Below are 25,600 nucleotides of genomic sequence, written 5' to 3'. Positions count from 1 at the left end.
TATAAATAAATGCATCTTCAATAGGTTTTTAGGTTTTTATTTTGAAGTGAATGGGACACTTGTTAAGGAATAATAAGGATAAAAAATATGTTAATTTTGAAGAAATTATTATTAAATTTAATATATATTTTTAATTTAATACACTTTTTATATTTTTGAAAGGAATAATAAGGATAAAAAATATGTTAATTTTGAAGAAATTATTATTAAATTTAATATATATTTTTAATTTAATACACTTTTTATATTTTTGAAACTATATTTTTTTTTTACACTTTCTCAATATTAACAAGTGCCATGGGAACATTAATATTTATCTAATAAAATTATGCATAAAATTTTTATTTATAGCACTAATCTATTAATTATTTTTTAATATATTTTATTTTTTAATTTTATATTGTGATTTTTTTAAAAGAAAAAAAGAAAGATTTTATTTAAAAAGAGTTATGGTAGGGATCTCAAATATTCTACAAAACTTCTTATATGAGTGTAGGATTCACACACATGTGAATTTGTGTGAATCATAACCCATATAAAAAATTTAGTAAAATATTTAATAAAATATTTGAGATACATAACATTTCTCGTTTAAAAATAATGGTCTTATGAGCTCTGCACATGACTCGAGATAATTGGGAAGTGTGTATAATGGTAAACAGGTAATGTATGCACATTTTATTTTTTTGATATTATCTTTATTTTGTATCTTCTATAATATAATTCAATGTAAAATTATTATATTTATATAGAACATAAATACAAGAATATTTTTTATTTAGGGTTGATTTGAGAATATCAAAAATCAGTCAAAAAGTTATAAATAAAATCAAAATATTAAACTATAAAATTAACTAGTATTTCTTTTTTTCCCTATTTTTTTACATATTTTTTGATAAAAAATTAAAAAATTATTTCAAACATACAAATTTTGTTACCTTATATTTTAAATAAAAAATTTAAAAATTATTAAAATAATTTATTCTCAAGCCAATATTACTTTTTGCTTGTTTTTGGGAAAAAAAAAATTTAATATTGTCACCATTTTTAATTTATTCTTTAAAAAACTATCAATATTAAACAATATCCCAAGAACACTTAATATGTAATTTTTTGACCATTTATAAATAAATAAGATTAACATATTTTATATATTATAAAAATATATTTAAAAAAGTTCAAAAAATTTATACCATCTATGAAGGTAAATACAACAAAAATATATCATATTCTCAAATTTACTGACATTTTAACATTACTTTGGTAATGATAGTAAATAAAAATAATATGCAAATAATAAATTTATTCATAATATATGACATTACCTATTAAGCATAAATGTATAATTAATTTTGGTCTCTTATTCTTATTCTTTATTTTTTCAAAATTGTAATTGGGTATAATTTTTTTAAGAAAGAGAAATTATTTTTATCATATTTTCTTATGCTTATCTTTAGTTTTTCTATCCTTTCTATATTTGGCATAAAATTTTGTCCTCCATATCTAATTTGTATTAATACAAATTTTACTAATTATTTTAATATTATCCTATTTATTACAATTTTGACTTAAAAAACTCATTATCGTTGAGGCAGATACTCTATTGCAGAGGTATTGTCTAGTTTATATTAAATAGCTTGGCAATTCAAATTGGAAAAACTAAATCAGTAACCATTATAATTAATGAGTAATGTTATATAAGCAAATATATATATATATATAATCTTTATATAAAATAATATAGTTCATTGTGGACGTTTGATTTTAAAATAAAACACCATTAAAAATGAATTTATTTACAATACTAATAGTATTGTTATATCATTCTTATGAATAAATTTGTTTATAATTTTTTTTAAGATGATAATTTTTTTTTATTATTTAATAAAGATTTAATCACACCCAACGATTTCGTAAAGATATTGTATGATAGAAATAGACACCATACCATGCATCCTAAATTATTTATTTGTAGTAATTATATTATTTACGACTCATTTGGAAATATGTTATTTTAATAAATTTTAAAATTTTTATACAAATATATACACCTTTTTAAATGTGTAGAATAATAAAATTGAGTAAACAAGTTGGAAAATTAAATAAATAAATAAATAGAATTGGTTCCTCTAAATTGGAGATAATCAATTGAACTAATATATATGTATTGGACTAGCCAAAAAAAAGAAAGAAAAAAGAATACATACGTAGTAGAAAATTATAATTATCTACTGTAATTCGATATGATATTCTCTTTATATTTGTAAATAATTTTCATAGGTTAATAAAAAATATTGAGTTAATTAGGTTTATAAATTTAATTTTATGTAAGATATTTTTATGTAATAATGTAATTAAAACTTGTGCTCCCTTCATTTTAAATTGTTGGGATAATTATAAAAAATATATATATAAAAAAATCCATAATTTATGCCTTTCAACAAAATAAATCCTCACTTTTGAATTTTGTCAATTTAAACTATATTTTTCTTGATTTATTTTCAATATAAACCATTAGACTACTCACGTTTAAGTAAAATCGATGAAAAAAATAATATTTTTTTCATTAAAGTCAATGTAGGTACACACAAAATATTTAAAATATATATAAATTTTCATGATTTAATAACTAAACTACCTATTTTTCTATCGATTTCACTTAACAAAAATATGCAACCCATTACAAAGAAAACAATTACAAAATAATTAGTATTGAAAATGAATAAATTATATAATATATAATTATCTATGTGATGAAGATTAATTATTATTTTATAATTATTTGCTAAATAGGAAGATGTGATTTACTTGGTAAAAAAATTACTATGCCAAATATTGTTCAAATTACCTAGAGAAATTGTTAAGTATGGAAATTAAAATTACAAAATGTATTGAAAATACATTTCAAAAAAAAAAAATTAAAAACAAAAAAGAAAGATTTGTGTTCCATGAAAACCATTATGAAGAAAACAATTAGTTAAACAAAATTTGTTAGTTTGTTGTTAATCTCGCTTAGTAGTTACTAGCACCGATTTGTGTCCTCTTTTATGTTAATTATACTTACAAGTCTAATTTCTCACACTAGTTACTAACACCGATTTGTGTCATCCTTTATGTTAATTGCACTTTTTCACACAAGTTATTAATACCGATTTGTGTTCTCCTTTATGTTAATTCCACATACAAGTCTAATTTCTCACACTAGTTACTAACATCGATCTATGTCCTCATTTATGTTTTTTTTTTGATCAGCAAAAAAAGAAAACTTTATTGATGGAAAAATATACATAGTATGAGAACGCACATCAATAAAGAGGAGGGTGCAAAAAGCATCACAGTGAAACATCCAGATCCCAATTAGGTTTCCACCTAAATGGACACCAATCACCTGCTAGCACAAACTCTAAGCTCTATGTTGGTGAGTAACCAACATACAGAGCGAAATAGAAATAAGCAAACAGAAGCGAAGCGACCACAAAAATCAACATAGCACACCCCTTGAAAACAATTCATCAGAAAACCTCTCTGCTGGGGCATTAGATCAGCATATTAACAGTTCAGCATATCCTCACAGCTAACAGATCAATCCACTAAGGGACAGAACAACAAAGCAAGGCAGAGGATACCCCAACATATCAACAGCAGCAGATCAGTGGCAGTTAACCCAATTTTACTCTCTTCTCTGAAGTCTAATATCTCTCACAAGTTATTGTTAACAAGAGCTTGTTTATTTTGAGAGATGAGCGAGCTTTTGGATAATATCCTCACTAACAATGCATTAACAATCATACTCAACTTAACTCTAAAAACAATCTATATGTATGCTCTTTTTGTTAATCACACTTATAACATAATAATCATATGTGTAGCCTACTTTCCAGAAACATGCCAAATTAACTACCTGAACTATTTATTTGAATATCATAGTCTGTTGGATTGGAAGTCTAATCTCTCTCATTGTCTACAGAATGGCAGTTGGAAGTCTAATCTCTCTTATTGACTATAGGATCCGTTTGTTTTTGTTGTAGGAGATGAGATTGGATTATGATGGATGTGAGATTCACTAATATTGTATTTGTTTGCAAAATAGGAAAGAAAATTCATAATACCTTAGGACTATAATAGGCCTCCATGGATGGGATTAGTAGTCTCCCATGAGAGATGATATTAGAAAAACAACCCCTAGGGATTCGAGGGGGATTTACTGTTTTACCCTCTATTATCCTACTTAATTTACTTACTCTACTTGATTGGTATGATCTTTTCTAAGAAAGATTTTTTTATTTTATTTGTTCCACATTTTTTTACTACACCATTCTTTCTTTCAAAATAATTCAATATTTTAATAATTTTAAATATAAAAATATAATAGTATAACAATATTTATACTAAAAAAAATTATATTAAAAAAATAAAATAGTACCAAAAATATATATATATATATATATATATATGTATGAAATATAATTTTTACTATTAAAATATAATTTTTTAGAAATTTGAATAGGAAAATAAAGTATAACATATAAACAAATTTGTTTTTATTTATAAAATTATAAAAATAATTTCCATTTTAATCATAATTTTTTTTTTCATTTTTAATAATTTTTTTTTAAAAAAATTTGATAGGCATTACCTTATTGATTTGGAAAATATTATAGGTCTCAAATTTTCTACCAAAAAAAATAATCAAATGTCTCACATAAATGTGGAGTCCATAAAATATGAACCCCATACCTATGTGAGATATCTAATCATTTATTTAGTAAAATAATTGATATTTCTAACATTACCCTATTAATTTAGTAATTTACAAATCAACATGACAAACAATGATAAGAAATTGTCATCTCTATTTAATGCTCTAACCTGCTACAAACAAACTTTGCGTGCTTATACCAAAAAAGATGTGAAATGGTCATCTCCACACCATACTTTGCCGCCAGTTCCTCTATCTTCTTTTGGAAGCTAGCCTTCTTCTTTAAAACAAGTTTTTGGAGCTTTTGGTCTCTTTGTGAACCATTTTTCTTCCTTTCTTTTATTCTACCTCTACCTTTCTAAACCATTTTTCTTCCTTTCTTTTATTACACCTCTACTTCCCATTTCAGAGGAGTTAAAGCTGCAAATTCCATTTCAAAGAGAAGGATTTTAAAGCTTCTGCAACTACCTGCAAAAATTAAAAGGTATATTAGAAAAATCAAGCAAAGACATGTTTTAATTCTTTCTCTTACTTATTTCTTTCCCCTCAAGGTTAATAACACCAAGGAAGTACTGTTTCTTTGATTTCACATAACTTTCATATAATAATCATAAAGGCTCTATTTGTTTGAATTTTTGAAAAATTGTTTTTATTTTTCAGTTAATATCACAAAAAATTTAACACAAAAAAATTAATGTCACCCTGAAAAAATTAATTTCATATCATAATCATAAGGCTCTGTTACTCTATTTTTTTTGTACATACATATGCTTCTACAGGTATAAATAATGTCATCCTCAAAGTCTACTGGCAAGGAAAAGCAGAAGGGAAAAGGAAAATCTGTAGTACTACGTCTAGCGAAACCTCAAGGAATTGAGTTTGCTAATAAACCATTGTGGAATCATGTTAAGGTTCTTAGCATACCAGTAGGTGGGAGTGGAAATAGATGTTGGTCCTGCAACTATTGCAATAAGAAAGTAACAGGTTCATATTCAAAAGTCAAGGCTCATTTGTTGAAGTTTCCTAACTGTGGAGTGGAAGCCTGCAAAGCTATAAAGGATGATGTTTTTGAAACACTCAAAAAGGAGCATGAAGTGGCAGAAAAAAGAAGAGCTCAACAACAATCAGATGCAAGAAAAAAAACAGATTATGTATCTCTGCCTGAAGGATCAGACTTGCTTCAAAACAAAAAAAGAAAGCGTTCAATTTCAGGACGTTCGGCAGCTGCATTTAATGTGGCAGAAAGAGACATTGCTGATAAACAAGCTGCTCGTATGTTCTATGCCTCTGCTCTGTCATTCAATTTAGCAAGGTGTCCTTATTTTAGAAAATATTCACAGACCTTGGCAAACAACAAACTATCTGGTTATTCTCCCTCAACATATGATAGGTTGCGGACAACATTGTTTGCACAAGAAAAGGCACATGTAAATAGAAAGCTTCAGCCCATAAAAGACTCATGGAAAAAGAAAAGAGTATCCATATGTTCTCATGGATGGTTAGATAGACAGAAGAGGCCGCTTATAAACATAATGGCAGCATCTGTTGGTGGAGCAATGTTTGTGAAAGCAATTGATGCAAGTGGAAATATAAAAGATGCAGATTATGTTGCAAACATATTTCTATCAGTGATTGAAGAAATTGGGAAGGAGAATATTGTTCAAATTGTTACAGATAATGGATCTAATTTTAAGGCTGCTGGGTTGACAATTGAAAATAAGTATCCTCACATTTTCTGGACACCATATGTAGTGCATAGTCTGAATTTGGCATTAAAGAGTATGTGTGAACCCCCTCAAAGTTCATCTCAACATTCTGCATGTAAATGGATAGCCTACTTGGTCACTGATCTTCATAATATAAGAAATTTCATAGTGAATCATAGCTTGCCAAATGCCATTTTCAAAAGTTACTCAAATTTGGAATTACTAAGGGTTGCAGAAACAAGGTTTGCATCACACATTGTCATGGCTAAACGTTTGAAGGAAGTAAAGCCAGCATTAGAGAAGATGGTGATGGATGTAGGATGAAAGATTTATAGAGGAGATGGAAAGAATCCAGTGGATGCTAAAGCTCATGAGGTGAAGCAACTCATAGTAAATGATGTTTGGTGGGATGACTTGGATTACCTTTTGAGTTTTACAGAGCCTATTGTTGACATGCTAAGGGCTGCAGACACTGATGCTCCCGTGTTACACTGTATATATGATATGTGGGACACTATGATAGAAAATGTGAAAGCAATTATATTTAAGCATGAAGACAAAGATCATATCACAGGACAATCAAATTTTTTTGACACAATTCATGAAATTTTAGAAGCTAGATGGACCAAAGGCAACACACCTCTACATTGCATAGCTCATTCCTTAGTCCCTAAGTATGATCATGAGTCTTGGGTTCAAGGTGGAAGTAATGGTATTCGGCGATTGGCCCCGCATGAAGATGAAGAAGTATCTACTAATAGGAGCAAATGTTTTGAGCGACTGTTTCAAAAAAATACAACTCATTTGCGAAATGTTTATGTTGAATATGGTGTTTTTTCAAGTGGATCAGGCTATTTCAATCAGTCACATGTTATTGAAGCAAGAATGTATGAGGAGCCAATTTCTTGGTGGGCTAATCATGGTGCTTCAACACCATTGTTGCAAGGGTTAGCATTTAAGTTGCTGTCACAACCAGCTTCTTCATCATGTTGTGAGAGAAATTTGAGCACCTATGGTCATATTCATAGCATCAAAAGAAATAGGTTGGCAAGTAGTAGAGCTGAAGATTTGGTCTTTGTGCATTGCAGCATAAGGATGTTATCAAGAAAGAAAAAAGAGTACAAGGAAGGGCCTTCAAAGTATTGGGATTTATGTAAGTTTTCTAATTCATTAATCTTGTTCTATTTCTTCTACTAATTAAACTTAAACATTGTTTTTTTTTAATTTTTTTTTTTGGATTAGTTATTGATTTTTGCATGATTGCAGGTGGAGATAGGTTTGACATTGATGGATCTCCAATTGAGTTTGCAGAACTTTCCATCAATGAACCTGAGTTGGAGCTTGTGACTTTTGATGATGCAATCGAGGATGTTCAGCCTGATGATGTTGTCATGGTTAAGACTTAGATGCTTAACTTTTGGACTAGCTTCATTTGATCTTTTGCATTTTCATATATTGATGTTTATGTAAAAGACTAAAATCTGTTTGTTTTTTTTTTTAAAATTTTTTTTGACATTTGTGGTGTGGTGGAGTGTCACGACCCAAAACCGCCCCTGTAGGTTTAGCATCGTAACCGACCAGTAATTCGTGGATTACCGAAGGCCTTTTAACAGATAAGCACAAAATAAGAGGTTGCAGAAGCAATTATACAAAATAGACAAGGTCCAATGAGCTGTGATAACGTACATGGGACAGAAGATTTCAAAACTTATATATATACATAAGCATGCCAGTCGAAGGACACCAATATTTACAAATATCTACAGAAGTGTATTTCCCAAGACCTGACTTTACAAACAGTCACAGAGACTAGCATAAGTACAAAAACAGCCATGCAACTATACTGTGATCGGAACCTCCTCGGGAGGCACAACGGTTGGTTGACAAAAACAGAACTGGAGGCCGTCAACTCTGGCCCTGGTCACATGCTGGCTCACCTATATACATAATATAAACTGTGAGTGAAGGCCCAGTGAACAATAACAGAGTAAAGGGGTTGCAATGAATAAGTCTGTACAGATTCAGAAATCATAATTCAATTTTGTATCAAATTCATAGTTTGCCCAGATCATATACAGAAATCATGAGTCATGCTCACATTTACGTGATACATCCATTAGCATTAACAGAGCAGATACAGAACAGATACAGACACGTGAGGGTTACGAATAACCAGTTCTATAAAGGAACCTCCGGATCCGGGTAACAGAGAACAGATACGCTGAGCCCCGTTGAGGGAGCCTCCGGTACGGGTAACAGAGTACAGACAGATTAAGTTCCATAAAGGAACCTCCGATACCGGGTAACAGCCAACAGATATCACATGATGCTAAGGATGTCACGAATACATATCAGAAATTGGACAATCATTCATTGTACATAACATATCATTTCGGAAAACAGATATTATTTTATCAGACAGAAAACAAATACAGTTGAACATAACTTTACTAAGTTATTACTCACAGTTGGCCTTGAGACAGACAGACGAAGCAGATTAGTCAAACAGTACGCGGCACGTGACCTACATAACACATAACAGGCACACACTTAAAACACACAATCTAATCGTACATAATTTACTTCATTGGCTCTTAATGTGTTTCTAACCCTTAATCCTCACTATGGAGTCTTAAACATGGCCTAGGAATGCCCAGGATGAAATGAGGATGCAAAAATGCCTTGGAAAACATTTTTCAAAACTTACTGAAAACAGGGGTCTCACTCGAGCATGGCTTTCTTCGCTCGAGTGAGCTTACCAAAACAGAGGGGTCGTTCGAGCGTAAAATTTTTCGCTCGAGCAGTCTGTAAAAACACAAAAATACTGGTTGTTGAAAATCCCCGCTTGATGCTCGCTCGAGCATGAGACACAACTCTTCGCTCGAGCGTCGGTCTCTTCGCTCGAGCATGCGTTTGCGTGCACCAAAAACCTGAGAGCTTACAATCTACGCTCGAGCCAGCACTCCTTCACTCGAGCGGAGCTCTGAACAAAAGGTGGTCGCTCGAGCGTGGAATCCTTCGCTCGAGCGAGGAAGCCAAAATCTGGAATTTCCAGATTTGCCTTCAAAGCTCAAACCAAGAATTCAACACACCAAAACTCAACCTTTTAGGCTAATTTTCTGGAAAACACTTGAAAACTAACAATATAATATGTTTTGAAGATCATTTGTAAAATCAAGCCCAAAGGTGAGACAATTGAACACCAAATCCAAAGAAGCTTCAAGAATAATGCAAGAACTTAACATGCAAGTGTTTATTAGAAATCTAATGCTCTAAAACATGACCAAATGTAAGATTTGAGCTCAAAACATGGTGAATTCATGGACTATAACCCAAATATGGACATGCATGTTGGGAATTCATGAAAACATCTTCAAAACTCGATAATGTGCACATGCATGCATGAATTACTACTCAATTCAACATTTAAACCAATTCTTGACTTTAATCTTCAATTTTACCATGGACCATGCAAGGTATAACTTAAATTCACAATCAAAAAGATGATTTTCCTACCTTGGGTCTTCAATTCCAAGTGTGGAGGCTCAATTATGCAATTCTTCTACAATTCCTCCAATTTCCAAGCAAAATCTTGTTGAAACTAAGTTTTCCCTATCTCCTACTCTCTCCCACGGTTTGGTCTCTCAATGGAGGATGAAAAGATGCAACAAGTGTATGAATCAATCTCAAGGTTGCCTTAGGTAATGGGCCACTCAATGGCAATTTGGTAATAAACTTAACTAATGTAATTTAATGTTATTTAATCTAATTTAATCAAACCAAATCAAATTTTAATTAAACCTACCATAAAATCACATATATTCTTACTAGTATAAAACACAAATCAATTTTTGAATCGGTCGCCGATAAGGCTTTCAATTTGCAGTTAAAGTCAAAGACATGAACATGTCATTTTATCGCAAACAGATAGAATTAAAAAAATAATGCAATACACATGTAAATTAATCCCAAATCCTTCCTAAATTACCATTAGACATAATTAAGTACGGATTAAAGTTAATCAGAGGTTGGGGTTGTTACAGTTTACCCCCCTTAAAAGAGTTTGGTCCTCCAAACTCGAATTACCTTTATTCGGACTCATCATTGGGTCCAGTGGAAACAGATCCGGATATCTCTTCATCATGTGTTCCTCGGTTTCCCAAGTTGCATAGGTTCATCCGTGGTTTTGCCAATTAACCTTTACCAACGCTATTTCTTTATTTCTCAACCTTTTGATCCGGTGATTCACAATCTGGATAGGTTTTTCCTCATAAGTGTAGTCACCTTTCAAAAACACATGTGTCGGTGTAGCACGTCCCTGCGAGGGCCTCACTACAGTTCAGACTCGATTTATGTCACGGTTCTTAATCTGAACCAAAGAGTTCAAATCTGGCAAATCGTTTTGAGAAAACAGATTTTTAGAAAAAAGAGTGCCAAACATGGACTGCTTTGCCAGATACAGAGTTGCCACCTAAATATTTTTATGGGGGAATTTAGGAAACCCTGACTCGGTGCCAAAGGCCACGTGTCCGTCATCACCAAAGTTGCCTCGGCTCGGGAGCTTGGGTACGATTGGGGAAGGTCAGCTATGAGCACCCCCTCTTGCCCGGTCCGAAGACCGGCCTCTACTAACCATGATATTTTGTTTTGAAAACGTTATGTGCTCTTAAACCGGTTATTAACTTAGAATTACTATGTTATGCGCACAGCAAACAAGTATAGACTAGATTGCCTAATTTGGAAATAAGCATTGCATATCCGTTTGTCTTAAAAAAAAACACTTTGGAATTTGCTACTCGTAAGTAGGCTAAAATATGGATTTCAACGAGTTTTTCCAACTCAGACAACCCAACCTTCACCCACAGGCATTCAAGCAATTTATCACATAAGCATCTATCCACATGGTAAGCATGCTGTCATGGCAACACTCACACGCATGCAAGGATGCTAAAGCATAAATACTTACATTGTACTCCATGCCAAACAATAAACTAGTTAGTAATCACATGCATGATCCTAGTTCATATTTGAAATGACTAATGCAACACATGCAAAGATGCAATTTAAACAGGCTCGGCCATCCTATGAATGACATGTGAAAATGCATAAGTAGCATGTATTCAAGTTAGATTTGAAATACCAATGCAGTTAGCATGATGCGCCGAGCCCGGTGCATGCAATACTGATGAATAATGCACGCATGCATAGCATAAGGTATGCTAAATTAAACATGACCTATTACTAACCATCAAAGCAGGTAAGTAAAAGGGAGAAAGAAGTGGGGGTTGGGAGACATGCACACACTCACCCACACTTATTACAAGTTCGCCCTCGCTCGGAGGGACCAAAAGAATAATACAACGACCAAAAGAATAATACGAATTAACTAACTTGCAAGCTAATTAATTATTACAAATCACCTAATTAATTAACAAATTAACTAAGTATAAGAAAAGTAATAAAAAGGGCCTCAGGAAGAAGGTTCGATGCACGTGTGCTCGGGTCTTGCTTGGAAGTGCACTGCCATGCATAGGCTGCCTCTGTTTTCTCTGCACTGCCTCTTGGAAGACTAAAGTCTCAGAATTGCTTCCCTGGACATTGGGAGACACCACCGGTTGAGTAGAATCATCACCGGTTGTGGTGTGTAATCATCGGCTGTTTATGAAGCTATCGGCCCAGGAAGGATTGCCGGTCGGCACTAAACACTGCCGGTCGGCAAAAAGTTCCTGCAGAACTTGTAATTGACAGCAACAGAGGGCAAGGCAGAGCATGGCAATGCAATTCAAGCAATGTATGCACCAATCACACCCCTTTATCATGTTTATGACTCAAAGGGCCATGATCCTTGGTTCTTGGACCATCAATCGCGCATTTCAATGCGTGATGGGCCAAGAGACCAAGTTATGCATTTTCATGTCAAATGAAATGCAATGTGCACAATCAAACCAAGGGGCTTCTACCTCCATCATGACTTGGTCAAGAGGTAGAGCATGCATGCCAATGCAATGCAATCCTAATCATGTGAGCTAGCATTTAACATGAACATACAAGCAAATGATGTACACTAGGTACACAAACTAAGCAAACAAGCAAACAAGCATGCCATAACTATGCAAACTATTAAAGTATGCAAGATGCAATCTAATCATGCAACATGCTAGTAACTTGACCAAGGGAATGCATGCCAAATGTGAGTGATTTCAAACATGCAACACATGCAACCAAAGCAAGCAAACATGGGATAATGTAACAACACTTGAATGGCATACAAGGGATGGACTTACACTGATTGGATGGCTCTAAGTTAGGTCCAAAACAGTGGCCAAAACTTAAGAAGATGGAACCAAACACACATACACACATGCACATGTTAAGGCCTAAACACTTAAGCATCAAAGGGCATCTTTTAAGCACACTTAAAAGGGAATAATCATGGACATGGGACATGCATTAAGCTCTGAAAATCATGCAAGAACATGGTGCCAAACCAAGCAAACAAGATAGGCTAAACATGTAACAAATGGCCCAAGCATCCAAGGCAAGCTAATGAAGTATTGAACTACACTTGGTATGACCACATATGGCAAGACTTAAATGACCAAAAACAGAGTTTTAGCACATAAAACAAAGCCCAAAAGACCACTTAGATGGCATCTAAATGGCTTGAATTCGAAAGCATGCACAACGACCAAAACATGGAGCATGCAACACAAGCTTTCAAAGCATTAAAAAGGTGTCCAAGGCAAGCGTACAAGCATGCTAAGGGGATTGAAATGATGCTATAAATGGTGCCAAACCATTAAAATAAAGCAAGTAACGCATGCTATACCCTTGCATACTTAAGGCCAAGCAACCAAAAATGCAAAGGGGCTATACTAAGCATGCCTTGGTCGACCCAAACAACTAAGGACAGACCTTAAACATGGAAAGATAAGCACAAAAGCTTCACAAAGCTAAGCCTAAAACATGCTTGAACAATGGCTTACAACCTAAGGCATGTTAAGGCCTAAACATGGCATTACAAGGTAGGTATGCTAAGCATGCATGGTGTACCAAAACCAACAAACAACAATGCTATTTCATGGTAAAATAAGCATAAACAACAGCCAAGATATGGTCAACATGAGGCTTAGCTAGGTGCTCATTCAAGAGGCAAAAATGGCCCTTTTCAAGGACAACAAGGAGAGGGGGTGGCCCTCTCCTTCTTGGGACCTCAAGGCACCATTCTCACCTCTGAAATCCCTCAAGATTTCAGTGGTGAGGAGGCCCAAACACCAAGGTCTCGGAGCTTACACAAAATAGCACAAAATGGAGCCTCTCAAGGCTTAGGAGGGGTCAAACACCTCCAAACCACAAAACACTCTAAACAAACTATTTAAAGGGCCTAAAAACAGAACTTTTTTATATTATACACTAAGCTCAAAAATAGTTCTAAGATAGGCAAAAATAGTATGCAAAAATGAGGAATAAAGGGACAAACTTCTTACCCTTGAAGACCTTCTTCACAAATGGTGGACCAGCTGCTTCCTTGAGCTTAAACCAGCCCCAAAACTCCAAGAACAGACCTCTGGTCCTTCAAGAACCAAGAAAAGGTGTAACACTATGTGTTTGTGTGCAATAGTAAGACACAAACACACTTATATACACACAAGAGAGAGATATAGAGATAGGATATGTATGAAACCCTAACCCTAGAACTCAAACCCTAAAATGGCTGTCTAAAATGTCTAACCCTTAAGCTAAGAGAGAAGGGCTCCTCTTATAGAGAAGCCAATCTTGTAAAGCTTACTCAACAAGCTAACAAGGAAGTCATCCCTCCATACACGTGTATGGAGGGGAACAAAATGCAAGCTAGCTGTATTAAAATATCTGCAAAAGAAGATGAACAGTAGTCGGCTACTCAAAATTGCCATTTTGACAAAATGTACTGCCGACCGGCAACAAAAAATACCGACCGGCAATATACATTGTCGATGGAAACAAAACACCAGCCGGTGGCCTCTAGCCATGGCCGGTGATGTGTGGGGATGCCTCACAAGGCATTCCCTGCCCCTCCAAGGCAAAACACAAGTGTTTGGTGCAAAACCAGACACTAAACAGTCGAGTTCGGAGATCCTGAGGCAAGGCGCGTAGCCGAGACCTCCGGGAACTCCAAACGAACACAAACATGGATGATCACCGGGTGTTCAAACGGTGACGTCCAAGTCTTGAGGATGGTCAAAAATGGGGTGTCTACAGTCGGTTCAATGACGTGGAGCGGATCCCTCAAGTATTCTCGAAGCATCGATATATGAAAGACGTTATGCATATGCTCCATTACTGGAGGTAAGGCTATCCGATACGATACCGGATCGATCTTTTCAAGGACTTCATAAGGTCCAACGTACCTTGGCACTAATTTGCCCTTAACACCAAACCGAGTTTGACCCTTCATCGGGGTCACTTTAATGAACACATGATCCCCAACTTCGTATTCCCCATCTCTTCTTCGGACATCAGCATAGCTCTTCTGCCGACTCTGTGCTGTTTTTAGACGTTGCTGGATTAGTTTCACTTTCTCAGTTGTTTCTTGCACAAGTTTCAGTCCCAACAAAGGTCTATCACCTACTTCAGCCCAACATATCGGAGAACGACATGTTCTTCCATACAAAGCTGCGTAAGGAGCCATTTCAATGCTTGAATGGTAACTGTTGTTGTACACAAATTCAGTTAACGGCAAGTAGGTTTCCCAATTCCCCTAGAAGTCTAACATACACATTCTGAGCATATCTTCCAAAGTTTGGTTAGTCTGTTCAGTTTGTCCATCCGTCTGTGGGTGATAGGCACTACTCAATCTCAGTTCAGTCCCCAAAGCCTGTTGCAAACTCTGCCAAAATCTTGACACAAACTTTGAGTCCCTGTCAGACACAATAGATACTGGCACTCCATGCAGCCTCACAATTTCAGTCATATAAATATTGGCCAATTTGTCAGCATTATAAATAGTTTTGACAGGTAGAAAATGGGCAGACTTAGTTAAACGGTCAACTATAACCCAGATAGAGTCCATACCTTAAGAAGAACGAGGCAATCCCACAATGAAGTCCATGGTAATATGCTCCCATTTCCATTCCGGTATTGGGAGTGGTTGTAGCAAACTAGCGGGTCGTTGATGTTCAACTTTAACTTGTTGACAATGGAGACATCTAGCCATAAAATCTGCAATACTCCTTTTCATTCCAGGCCACCAAAAATTTTGTTTCAAATTGCGATACATTTTTGTGTTCCCCGGATGCATAGCAAACTTACTGCTATGAGCTTCGGTCATAACATGTTTCCTCAAACCACCACAATCGGGTACACAAAGACGGTTCTGAAATTTCAGTATATCATTCTCAAACACAATTCCTGGCCTTGGCTTTGAATCAAATTCCTCTATGATCTTTTTCAAGTATTCATTTTCGCATTGTTTTTGTTTGATCTCCTCAAGAATTTCAGGTTAAGCAAAAATAGTAGTTAACAGCCCATCTTGTTCTAGGTCATTCAACAATTCTTTTCGATTGGGCAACAAACATGACAAACTTGCACCGGATTTTCGGCTCAAGGCATCTGCTACGGTATTAGCCTTTCCTAGATGATACAGGATTTGCAAGTCATAATACTTGATTAGTTCTAACCATCGCCTTTGTCTCATGTTCAATTCCTTTTGGGTGAAGAAATATTTCAAGCTTTTATGATCGGTGTACACCTCACAAGTTACCCCATACAAGTAGTGACGCCGGATTTTCAAAGCAAACACTACAGCTACTAATTCAAGATCATGTGTTGGGCAATTCCTTTCATGAGGTCGGAGTTGTCGAGAAGCATAGGCAATCACCCTTCCGTTTTGCATTAACACACACCCCAAGCCTTTGTAGGAAGCATCACTGTAAACTTGAAATCCATCAGTACCATTAGGCAAAGTTAAGATTGGTGCAGTTACTAACCTGGTTTTCAACTCTTGGAAAGTTGCCTCTCTCTGTTCACTCCAGTCAAATGGCATATTTTTCTGAGTTAACTGGGTCAATGGCATGGCAAGCTTGGAAAAGTCTTTCACAAATCTCCGGTAGTAACTTGCAAGTCCTAGAAAACTTCAAATCTCTATCACATTTGTCGGTTTAGGCCAATCCATGATAGCTTCGATTTTCTGAGGGTCAACAGAAATACCATCCTTGTTGATTACATGGCCCAAAAATGTCACACTGTCAAGCCAGAACTCACATTTGGACAATTTAGCATACAATTTCTTTTCCTTCAAAATCTGCAAGGTAGTTCTCAGATGCTTCTCATGTTCTTCCCTGTCTTTAGAATAGATCAGAATGTCATCGATAAACACAACAATAAATTCATCCAGAAATGATTTAAACACTCTGTTCATAAAATCCATAAAAACAGCAGGTGCATTGGTCATCCCAAATGACATTACTAAAAATTCATAATGTCCATATCTAGTTTGGAATGCAGTTTTCTCTATGTCATTGGCTCTAACCTTTAGTTGATGATACCCAGATCTGAGGTCAATTTTAGAGAACACTTTGGCTCCTTGGAGTTGATCAAACAAATCATCTATTCGAGGTAATGGATATTTGTTCTTAATGGTCACTTTGTTCAGTTCTCGATAATCTATGCACAATCTCAAAGATCCATCATTCTTTTTGACAAACAAGACTGGAGTACCCCAAGGTGAAGTGCCCGGACGGATAAATTTCTTATTTAACAGTTCCTGAAGTTGAGTTTTCAATTCTTTCAATTCTGAGATAGACATTCTATAGGGAGTCTTGGAAATAGGTTGTGTCCCCGGAAGCAACTCAATAGTGAATTCAATTTCTCTCTCAACTAAGTCCCCAGTAAGTCATTCGGAAACACATCAGGGAACTCACAAGCAACAGGGATAGTTTCTACATTAGTTCCATCAGATGACACAATCAGTAAACAACACAAGTAACCCCTACATCCCTTCCTAAGCAGTTTTCTAGCTTTCAGAGCTGAAATCAAATATGGGAGAGAAGCTACCCCACTCCTAGTAAAAGTAAATTTAGGCATACCCGGTGGTCTAAACACAATAGATTTACTTGCACAGTTAATAGTAGCATAGTATTTAGTCAACCAATCAATTCCCAAAATACAATCAAAATGGTCAATGTTCAGGGGTAATAAGTCAACATATAACATCATATCGCCAATCATAATATCACATGCTGGATAAACATGAGCACACATCATAGAATCCCCAGACGACGTAGATACAGATAACACATATGTCATACGTTCTAAGGGTCTAGTAAATTTTCGAGAAAAAGCATGCGATACAAAGGAATGTGTAGAACCAGAATCTATTAGTACACATGCATCTTGAGAACATACAGAGAGTGTACCTGACACCATAGTATAGGTGTTCGGTACGTCACCAAGCACTAAGGCAAATACTCGACCTTGTCTCAGATGTTCTTTCCTAGTATTGGCTTTGGCATTTGTTTTGGTTGTAGAAGCGGATCCAGCTGAACTTGCCGGAGGACGGTTAGCATTCTCAGACCTGAGTGGGCAATCCTTCACTACATGACCTGACTGTCCACATCGGAAACAAGCACCGGATACTCGGTAGTACACACCTCTATGCCTTTTACCACAATCAGAACAGACCGGGATAGACCCACTACTCTGACTCGAGCTGTTTGTAGACCCCGTGTTTTGCTTCTTATTGACAAAAGACAGGCCTCCTTTAAAACCAAACCCAGACCTTTTTTCTCTCCAATCATTTGTTGTAGTTGCTAGGGCTTTACCTTGTTTCATGGTGGCTATGGTGGCTTCTGCCATTAAGGATTTGTCTAAGACTTCCACATAAGTCGGCAATTTCAATACGCCTACCTAATCAAACACCTCTAAATCCAGTCCATCTTCAAATTTTTGTGCTTTCTTGTAATTGGTATCCACCATATGTGGAGCAAACCGTGCCAGTTCTGTAAATTTAGCTTCATACTCCGCCACAGACATTCTTCCGTGTTTGAGTTCCTGAAATTCAGACGCTTTCCGATCCCTGAAACATTGGGGAAAATACTTATCATAAAAGATGGCATTAAACTGTGCCCACGTCATATTCCCAGTGCCACTTCGAATCAGTAACCACCACCTTCGGGCTTTATCTTTCAGAGTATAGGTGGCTAGGAGGACTTTTTGAACTTCAGAACAAGGAAACATTTCATACAGTTTCTCCATTTCAAGTAGCCACGTCTCTGCTTTCAACGGTTCAATTCCACCATAGAATGTTGGCGGTTTCATTTTCATGAATTTCTGTGTCAAGTTAATGATGTCATTATTATCTGCTTCGATCTGTGCCGGTGGAGGTGGAGGGGGTAAAGGTTGCTGCTTTTGCAGTTGTGTCAAGGTTTCAGTTAATGTTGCAAGCATTTGTTCCATTTAGCCCATGCGAGCCTCTGAAGATTCACTTACATCGCTTCCCCTTGCATTCTCCATGCTACTATACAAACATCAAATGATAATAAACACATGCATAATCTTATTTATTTCCTTCAATCTATTTGTTCGAATTTACATTCAGTTTTCATATTCATTTGAATTACCACACACTCACACATGTAGATGGAATGCCCCTAACTCTTATTAGGACATCTTAAGCTCATACGGACCTGTGTGTGCGGTAGAACACGTGCTCTGATACCACTCTGTCATGACCCAAACCCGTCCCTATAGGTTTAGCATCGTAACCGGCCAGTAATCCGTGGATTACTGAAGGCCTCTTAACAGATAAACCCAAAATAAGGGGCTGCGGAAGCAATTATACAAAATAGACAAGGTCCAATGAGCTGTGATAACGTACATAGGACAGAAGATTTCAAAACTTATATATATACATAAGCATGCCAGTCAAAGGACACAAATATTTACAAATATCTACAGAAGTGTACTTCCCAAGACCTGACTTTACAAACAGTCACAGAGACTAACATAAGTACAAAAATAGCCATGCAACTATACTGTGATCGGAACCTCCTCGGGAGGCACAATAGTTGTCTGACAAAAACAGAACTGGAGACCGTCAACTCTGGCCCTGGTCACATGCCGGCTCACCTAAATACATAATATAAATTGTGAGCGAAGGCCCAGTGAACAATAACAGAGTAACGGGGTTGCAATGAATGAGTCTGTACAGATTCAGAAATCATAATTCAGTTTTGTATCAAATTCATAGTTTGCCCAGATCATATACAAAAATCATGAGTCATGCTTACATTTACGTGATACATCCATTAGCATTAACAGAGCAGATACAGAACAGATACAGACACGTGAGGATTACGAATAACCAGCTCCATAAAGGAATCTCCTGATCCGGGTAACAGAGAACAGATACGCTGAGCCTCGGTGAGGGAGCCTCCGGTACGGGTAACAGAGTGCAAACAGATAAAGTTCCATAAAGGAACCTCCGATACCGGGTAACAACCAACAGATATCACATGATGCTAAGGATGTCACGAATACATATAAGAACTTGGACAATCATTCATTGTACATAACATATCATTTCAGAAAACAAATCTTATTTTATCAGACAGAAAATAGATACAGTTGAACATAACTTTACTAAGTTATTACTCACAGTTGGCCTTGAGACAGACAGACGGAGCAGATTAGTCAAACAGTACGCGGCACGTGACCTACATAACACATAACAGGCACACACTTGAAACACACAATCTAATCGTACATAATTTACTTCGTTGGCTCTTAATGTGTTTCTAACCCTTAATCCTCACTATGGATTTTTAAACATGGCCTAGGAATGCCCAGGATGGAATGAGGATGCAAAAATACCTTGGAAAACATTTTTCAAAACTTGCTGAAACAGGGGTCTTGCTCGAGCGTGGCCTTCTTCACTCGAGCGAGCTTACCAAAACAGAGGGGTCGCTCGAGCGTAAACTCCTTTGCTCGAGCGATCTGTAAAAATGCAAAAGTACTAGTTGTTGAAAATTCCCGCTCGATGCTCGCTCGAACGCGAGACACTGCTCTTCGCTCGAGCGTAAGTCTCTTCGCTCGAGCGTGCATCTGCGTGCACCAAAAACTTGAGAGCTTACAACCTACGCTCGAGCCAGCACTTCTTTGCTCGAGCGGAGCTCTGAACAAAAGGAGGTCGCTCGAGCGTGGAATCCTTCGCTCGAGCGAGGAAACCAAAATCTGGAATTTCCAGATTTGCCTTCAAAGCTCAAACCAAGAATTCAACACACCAAAACTCAACCTTTTGGGCTAATTTTCTGGAAAACACTTGAAAACCAACAATATAATATGTTTTGAAGATCATTTGTAAAATCAAGCCCAAAGGTGAGACAATTGAACACCAAATCCAAAGAAGCTTCAAGAATAATGCAAGAACATAACATGCAAGTGTTTATTAGAAATCTAATGCTCTAAAACATGACCAAATGTAAGATTTGAGCTCAAAACATGGTGAATTCATGGACTATAACCCAAATATGGACATGCATGTTGGGAATTCATGAAAACATCTTCAAAACTCGATAATGTGCACATGCATGCATGAATTACTACTCAATTCAACATTTAAACCAATTCTTGACTTTAATCTTCAATTTTACCATGGACCATGCAAGGTATAACTTAAATTCACAATCAAAAAGATGATTTTCCTACCTTGGGTCTTCAATTCCAAGTATGGAGGCTCAATTATGCAATTCTTCTACAATTCCTCAAATTTCCAAGCAAAATCTTGTTGAAACTAAGTTTTCCCTATCTCCTACTCTCTCCCACGGTTTGGTCTCTCAATGGAGGATGAAAAGATGCAACAAGTGTATGAATCAATCTCAAGGTTGCCTTAGGTAATGGGCCACTCAATGGCAATTTGGTAATAAACTTAGCTAATGTAATTTAATGTTATTTAATCTAATTTAATCAAACCAAATCAAATTTTAATTAAACCTACCATAAAATCACATATATTCTTACTAGTATAAAACACAAATCAATTTTTGAATCGGTCGCCGATAAGGCTTTCAATTTGCAGTTAAAGTCAAAGACATGAACAGGTCATTTTATCGCAAACAGATAGAAACACAAAAATAATGCAATACACATGTAAATTAATCCCAAATCCTTCCTAAATTACCATTAGACATAATTAAGTACGGATTAACGTTAATCGGAGGTTGGGGTTGTTACATGGAGATGATCAGTCAACTAGGAATAGTTGACTTGACATACAAAACTTATTATTTTTGTAAATCTAAATTTGATCATCTCAATCAACTTGAAGGTAGTTTTTTTTGTCATAATGTTTATATTTGCATGCAGAGGAGGTTTTATTTATGGGACACAATCAGAGATATTTGTGGGAATTATGTTGTGAATCAATGTGTTGGTATAGTTGCTGACAAGTTTAAGGCTAAAGCATTGAAGAGCTTAGAAGCTGAATATCATTGGATGATCAATCTTCCTTGTCTGTTTCAAGGATTCAATATCAATAGTTTGATTAAGGATTTTACTAAGGAGCTTTGACATCATTCACAATTTGAATTTATAATATGCTATGCTGCAATTATAATGATATAGAATATTATAGGTGTGGTCAAAGTCATACACATTTTAAACTTGATCAAGTAAGCATCCATATCCTTTCCTTGTCTTTTTTTGCTTAATTTATATTTTATACACAATGACTTATTTATTTATTGCCTACAAACTGATGGTGATAATTATGCAGCTAAAATGGTGAAAGAACATGTGAATTGTGGGAGGTTGGAAACACTAATCAATCAGGTATGTGCCTAGGTCTTACATTCATTTCATAATAAATTACTTTTTTTTTTTCTTCTATGTATTTTTTTAGACTTTAACAATCTGGTTATTGATCATCATGATGCATAGATTACGTAGTTAGTTAGTACAATATAAAAATTCTATTAATATTTTATATGCCATGTCCCTGTATCCGTATATACTTTTTGGACACTTTTTAGCCGAGTCCCCGTATCCTTATTTTCACGAATAGGCGAATCTGACACCTAGACACATACTCGTATCCGACACCCTCACCCGAGTCCGTGTAACTTAGCCTTGCCCTGTTTATTCTACAGTCAAATCTATCTTAATTGCAATGTCTACATGTGCTTACTGATGAGAATAAGTGTTTATACACACATTAATGCAGAATTCTGGTTGACAACTCAGCTTTGGTTGGTTGGTCCAACCCTTGTAATCTGACCTCTCTCGTCCAAGTTAAAATTACTCTTTGATGGTTGACGTATTGTTTTCTATGTTGTACTTGCAGACTAAGCCAACTGGATAATTCTCAATCTCTTTTTTGGATCAAGCTATCTGTAGACTCACTTGAATTGTCTGTTTTTCTTTTTCTTTTTTTCTTTAAAGGTCTAGAATTGTATATTCTTTTTTTGCATCTTTCATATCCTGCTTGGGTGGAAAGTAATGCTGTGAACTACTCTATATATGTGTGGTTAATTTATTTATTTTCTTAAAGAAAAGCCAAAAATCTTGATTTGTTTTTTGTTTTCATTGATTAGTTTGACAAATCTTAGAAACATGTGTCTTGTTTGTAAATTTTAAGAAACATATGAACCTTAGAAAATTCCCTTGACAAATAGGATAAGAAACATATGAACCTTAGTAAATTTTAAGAAACATATGGCCTGCACGGACAGCTTCCCCTTGACAAATAGGATAAGTCATGGAAAATTCCCTGTAAGGATAAGTCATAGAAAATTCCCTTAAAAAGGGCGTTTCAGGGTGAAAATTGAAAACAGCCCTTGAACGACCGTGTGGCTGACACAGACAGCTTCCCCGTGTCAAATAGGACTTGTTATAATTGACGGAATGTAATTCGGACCCGTAGGTAGACAGTTAGAGCTGAATACGTCCAAAACTTAGTCGGAAAAGGGTGTTTCGGGGGCAAAAATTCAAAACAGCCCCCAACTGACCATGTGGCTCATACGCACAGTTTGCCGATGACAAATAGGACTTGTGACAACTGACGGAATATCATTCGGACCCGTAGGTAGATAGTTAGAGCTGAATATGCCTTAAACTTACTCGAAAAAGAGTTTTCTGGGGGCAAAAATTCATAACAGCCCCTGAAGTTATGAATTGTGTGTTTAAGATTTGTGTGTTCATTGTCCAATAGTTATGTCTACCTCTACAAACTTATAGAAGAAATTTGAAATTTACTTTAGTTGTTTGGAAGCCATGTGAATTTGAAATTGTTTCCTAGTATTTGATATTCTTTCATGTTGAATGATTCTCTTTTTCTCTCTTTCTCCCCCCAAATTCTCCCTCAATGAGCACTGAGACATTCATGAGTGTGGATAATTTTAAATTGACTGAAAAGGGTCATACAATTCACCTTTATGTAGATCTCTTGATGTCTCTCTCTAATAGGTCATAACTTTCCAAAGTTTAGAACCTTCTGCAGAGTGATAAGGTACAAGGGGTTCCAACAATATTGTGGTGTGGTGTGATGATGTTGCATGTTTTAGGGTAGCTTACAACACTTATGATCATGGAAGAAAATAGTTCAACAAGTTCTATGAAAACAAAATAACATTCATGCACATATGTTATTAAGTTGAACTATAACACCATCAACCATTACACTATCTGTACTTATGAATTACAGCAGTGATTTTAGAATTTATACCAAACAAAACCAGAATTTATACACCATAACTTAGTCTGGACTCGTAAGTTAGGAGTTAGAGTCGAATACGTCCAAAACTTAGTCGAAAAAGGACGTTTCGAGGGTGAAAAATCTAAATAGCCCCCAAACAAGTATGTGGTTCACACGGATAGTTTCTCCATGACAAATAGGACTTGTGAGAATTGACAGAACGTAATTTGGATCCGTAGGTTGAGTGTTAGAGCCGAATACCCCCTAAACTTAGTCGAAAAAGGGCATTTCGGGGCAAAAAATCAAAACAACACCTGAACCACCATGTGGCTTACACGAACAGTTCCCCCATGAAAAATAGGACTTGTGAGAATTGACGGAACGTAATTCGGACCCGTAGATTGGGAGTTAGAGCCGAATATGTCCAAAACTTAGTCGAAAAAGGGCATTTCGGGGGTGAAAATTCAAAATAGTCCCCGAACGACCATGTGGCTCACACGGATAACTTCACCATGAAAAATAGGACTTGTGAGAATTGACAGAACGTAATTCCGACACGTAGGTTGGGAGTTTGAGCTGAATACCCCCTAAACTTAGTCGAAAAAGGGCGTTTCGGGGGCGAAAAGTCAAAACATCCCCCGAACGACCATGTGTCTCACACAGATAGCTTAGTTTGGATAAATAGGACTTGTGAGAATTGACGAAATGTAATTCGGACCCATAGGTTGGGAGTTAGAGCCGAATACGCCCTAAACTTAGTCGAAAAAGGGCGTTTCGAGGGCGAAAAATCAAAACAGCACCCGAACCACTGTGTGACTCACACGGAAAGTTCCTCCATGACAAATAGGACTTGTGAGAATTGACGAAACGTAATTCGGACCCGTAGGTTGGGAGTTAGAGCCGAATATGCCCTAAACTTAGTCGAAAAAGGGCGTTTCAGGGGCGAAAAATCAAAACAGCCCCCGAACCACCGTGTAGCTCACACGGATAGTTCCCCCATGACAAATAGGACTTATGAGAATTGACGAAACGTAATTCGGACCCGTAGGTTGGAAGTTAGAGCCGAATATCCCCTAAACTTAATCGGAAAAGGGCGTTTCGGGTGCGAAAAATCAAAATAGCCCCCGAACGACCATGTGGATCACACAGATAGTTTCGCCATGACAAATAGGACTTTTGAGAATTGACGGAACGTAATTCCGACCCGTAGGGAGAGAGTTAGAGCCGAATATCCCCTAAACTTAGTTGGAAAAGGCGTTTCAGGGGCGAAAAATCAAAATAGCCCCCGAACGACCGTGTGGCTCACACGGGTAGCTTTTTCATGACAAATAGGACTTCTGAGAATTGACGGAACGTAATTCCGACCCGTAGGTAGAGAGTTAGAGTCAAATACGTCCAAACTTAGTCGAAAAAGGGCGTTTTGGGGGCGAAAATTCAAAACAGCCCCCGAACGACCGTGTGGCTTACACGGATAGCTTTGCCATGACAAATAGGGCTGGTGAGATCTGACGGAACGTAATTCGGACTCGT

General features: G+C 36.1%; 1 pseudogene across 1 annotated transcript in view; it reads left to right on the top strand.

The window, feature by feature from the left end:
* LOC114311362 (IQ domain-containing protein IQM3-like) overlaps positions 1 to 25,600 on the top strand; it is a 153,395-nt pseudogene that overhangs the window by 6,491 nt on the left and 121,304 nt on the right. Inside the window, exons 9-10 of the transcript XR_014345578.1 lie at positions 7,300 to 7,313; positions 17,913 to 17,940. The product of XR_014345578.1 is annotated as an IQ domain-containing protein IQM3-like (transcript). The remainder of the gene's footprint in view (positions 1 to 7,299; positions 7,314 to 17,912; positions 17,941 to 25,600) is intronic.

Source organism: Camellia sinensis, chromosome 12 (genome assembly GCF_055761805.1).
Source record: "Camellia sinensis isolate YWXY chromosome 12, ASM5576180v1, whole genome shotgun sequence".
NCBI lineage: Eukaryota > Viridiplantae > Streptophyta > Magnoliopsida > Ericales > Theaceae > Camellia > Camellia sinensis.
Note: the sequence above shows the minus strand (reverse complement) of the source record. Positions and strands in the feature narration are given on the sequence as shown.